This window comes from Cololabis saira, chromosome 16 (assembly GCF_033807715.1).
Source record: "Cololabis saira isolate AMF1-May2022 chromosome 16, fColSai1.1, whole genome shotgun sequence".
NCBI classification, from domain to species: Eukaryota; Metazoa; Chordata; class Actinopteri; order Beloniformes; family Belonidae; genus Cololabis; species Cololabis saira.
Genome location: NC_084602.1, coordinates 22,524,833 through 22,528,676, shown reverse-complemented (window position 1 = coordinate 22,528,676; position 3,844 = coordinate 22,524,833).

Below are 3,844 nucleotides of genomic sequence, written 5' to 3'. Positions count from 1 at the left end.
AACGTATACGTTGTGTTATATGAAGGTTTATAGATATTTATATATATATATATATATATATATATATATATATATATATATATATATATATATATATATACATAGCTGTGTTTCATTCATGAGTAAAAAATGATAATCATTTGTAGAAATTGTTACAGATTTAAAAAAAAAAATCTATTTCTATGATCTGATCATAGTACTCTATCTAGTATGTAGAAATCCTTCAAAAGGTCAGTCTGAGGTCTGGATTTTGACTCAGCTTCTCCACAAAACCTGATTCTTTCTATTTTTCAGCCGTTCTGATGGATTTTCTGACAGCTTTTGATCATTATTGCATGACCCAGTTTTGACCCAGCCTTTGCTGTAGGACAGATGGCCTTACATTTACCTCTTGAATACTTGGGTATACAGAGGGGTTCATAGTTGACTCAATGGCTGCAAGGAATTGGTGACTTGTGGCTGAAAAACAAGCAAAAAGTGTCACCCCTCAACCACTATGCTTGACAGTTTGTGTGATAAGTTTTTGCTAATTTATTGTGTATACAACAAGATGATGAAAACACCTGCACTGTGGTCCCATCTGTTCAGATGATATTGTTTCAGAAGTCTTGGGCTTGATTTGTATTTAATCACTTTTTTTCTCTCAGCGTTGTACTATCTAACCTCAGGATGAACTTGCTGGGATGTCCACCCCTGAGAAGACTGACAGCTGTCCCAAATGTCTGTCTCCCTGTAAAATGATGGACTCCAAATTGTCTAGAAAAGGTCATAAAACACTTCTCAAATTGATGGACAGCAACAATTGTCTCTGTAAGATCAGTGCTGACCGGTTTACAACCCGGCATTGTGTTGTGACATTATGAAGACAATGAAGACACATCTGGATGCTCCAGGATGATCCAGACCAGCAAAGTTTTAAAACATTTGCTTTTACAGAGGTGCTCAACAAAACAAGTGAATTTAATTAGCAGCAACAGTCTGCTTACTCTCTTCAATCCTATTAAACAACTGAGACTGTTCTTCCTTTTTCCACCCACTGCCTTTGCACTTCGGTGTTCTTTTTCCAGAATACAAATTGACACCTTGTATTATGCTAATTTTCTCATTACATGTGAAAAACAAAACTAATCAGATCTTCAGAAATATGAGATCAGTCAGTCAAGTGTCAGGTTGAGGGCTGGTTCTACAGACTTCTGCCAGTCCCGATTTCAGCTCTGTTTCTGTCCATACCCAGATTCAGAATGAATGCAAGGTCATCATAGTTATCATCGCAGAGTTAAAGCAAACAAAAATACCTAAACTGCTGTAACTGAGTTGAAGTGGGCGTGTTCCAGGTGGCATCCAGCCTTCCTAGTTTCTCCCATGTGTCTATTGTTGGATTAACCGGCATTGGGGAGTCTCTATACGGTGCCATCCTTATTAGCAGGTGCTATCCAGAGATACAGGGAAGAAAAGAAGGAGTTAAAACTGACTTTTCACTAAACCTATCGATCATATCACAAGATATTTGTCCAGTTCTTTTTGAATTTAGTCTATGATCCCCCTTCAGTAGGGGGATCTTACAGTAAGACAATAGTTCCAAGAACATCGGCAGAATCTGCAACTAAATGGCTGTAAATGAAAAGCATCAAGGCTTTGAAATAGCTTGGTCAAAGTCAAAAATGCACTGTAAAAAAAACATGTGGTAATGTGATTGGACCTTAGACAGTATACATCAACAAGTGCCCACAAACCTCCATGACCTAAATTTAGAATGCAGCTACATCTAAATGCTTTGGCATTGTGTCTTCTCCAGCTGAGGGACACATTCTCATGTAACACATTTCCATTTGCTAACATTAACTTAAGCAGAAGACAAGAATTGAAAGGTCAGGCACCAGGCAGTTTTGATCTAACATTGAGTTTTTTTGTATGCTTTGATTGTGCACCACCAGTGTCAAGTGAATCATGTGCAGTACTCGATGTCAGCCTGACAGAAGGATGTCTGCATATCAGAGTACTGTGGCACTAGTGGCCTTCATTGGGAAAGTAGGTGGACAGGAAACAGGTAGACTGAGAGGAAGACACGCTGCAAAAAGTGCCAGGCCGGGACTCAAACCAACACCGCCTGCATGAGAGTGACGGCGTCCACTCAACTCACTGAACTATCCCACATATCAGTGGACTTTTAACAGCTTTCTTTTACATTCCTCTTTGAAATTCAGTGTTCTTGCAGTTGGCATTACTAAGTCTCTTGTAAACACTATTCCCACTCCTATTAACTCTGGCTTTACAGTAATGTACAATATTCAGGGTCGATAAAGTCTCTGTCTTGTTTAGTCATACAATGCAGGTTTGGGCTCTAATTTGCCTAAATAAACGAATAACCTGTTTGTCATTCTATGCTTTATACTTTGTAATGAATGAAATGAATGAAATGAATTTCTTTTATACCTAAAAGAACATAAAGCCTTTTTTTGTGAGGCCAAGCTCTAGTCAAGCTTTTGATATCAGAAAATGAAAATTTGTTGAGGTTAAATAGGTTCAAAGATAGAGAAGAGAAAGAATGCAAGATGAAAGAATTTCTAATAACACAGAAATGTAGCATGTATATGATTTTTCTATGTCATATGACTGCATGTCAGCATGGTTTATCTCAGCAATGAGGTCAGATCTTAGTGTTTAGTCTTCAGCCTTGCAATCAAAAGAACTTAGCAAAAGGGTTGTGCGGAGAAGAATTTAATTCACTTTTATTCACTTAAAACTGTATAACAGCCATTGTTCGATTGCAATAGTTGGTTAAGAAACATATCCCATCATACAAACATGAAACTTTCTGCAGAAAACAAGTGTCTTCTCTTTCTCTAATATACCAACACACACAGACAAAAAACCAACTAACTTTTCTTTGACTTTGTTCAGAAGAAACATTGAGGTTACATGTGTCTCTATGTTTCATTTGAAAACAGCCCCGGTGGAGTTTGAGGTTCTTTTGTAAATGATGAGACATTCACTGTCCACAAAGAAGAATCTTTGTTTCTACTGATATCCTTAAGAAAAAGCCCTTTTCCCCTCTGTAAAAACAGCAAAAGCAGCAGCCATTAAGGCATCTTATCACTTTCTTGCCCAAAATGAGAATTGTTTTGTTTGCCAGCGACAATTAGGCTACACTAATTTGCCCTCCAGCCTCCTTGCTTTTTATGTGAAAAGGGTTTCTCCATTCACCACTAGCTATCTATGGAAACTGCTATTTTGGGTCCATCGTTGTATAACAAAATACACATCATTGCCCTGTCTGAGGCCTGAACACAAACACACCAACAGGTCGGGGAGATTTTTGTATTTCTCCACAGAAAGATGTTATGATCGGAGAGTGTGGGGTAAAGGGAAGTATAACAGAACAGAAACCACTGACAGTGAGCGTTAAGACTGCTGGAGGACTTCCTCAACCTGCAGCCAGAAACAAGAAAGGGGCATGGTTGAATATGTGCAGTCGTTTCGAGACCAGAATTAATCACCCATGTCATTTGAACTTCAATATCTTCCATTAACATCAGACAATGATTAGTAAAGCTTAAAACCAGTTGTAAGGCTACCGTCTGTGTGAATTAGCTTCTATTAATATTCACCTTCACAGCCTGTTTTTATGTAAGAAAACTACAGATGGAGAACAAGTCCATTTTGACTTTTCTAAACAGCACTTAGCCTATTGTAAGCTGCTTCTTAAAATCTGCCTAACTTGTCTTTCATTATGAACAGTGGTTACAAAAGCTGAAAACATTAAAGTACTGCATATGCAGTGATAACCTGTTCATGTAAAATCTTAGAATGTACTTTGAGAAAGGATTAAAGTTGCAGCTTTGTA